The following is a 209-nucleotide window of genomic DNA, read 5'->3' on the forward strand; positions in this document are numbered from 1 at the left end:
CGGGAGGGACACCAGGTCTACCCGGCCGGGAGGGACACCAGGTCTACCCGTCCGGCCGGCCGGGAGGGACACCAGGTCTACCCGGCCGGGAGGGACACCAGGTCTACCCGGCCGGGAGGGACACCAGGTCTACCCGGCCGGCCGGACTTGGGCTGGAGGCCGCCCGCGGGAGGGACACCAGGTCTACCCGGCCGGGAGGGACACCAGGT

Source organism: Athene noctua, unplaced genomic scaffold, assembly GCF_965140245.1.
Source record: "Athene noctua unplaced genomic scaffold, bAthNoc1.hap1.1 HAP1_HAP1_scaffold_319, whole genome shotgun sequence".
Taxonomy (NCBI): Eukaryota; Metazoa; Chordata; class Aves; order Strigiformes; family Strigidae; genus Athene; species Athene noctua.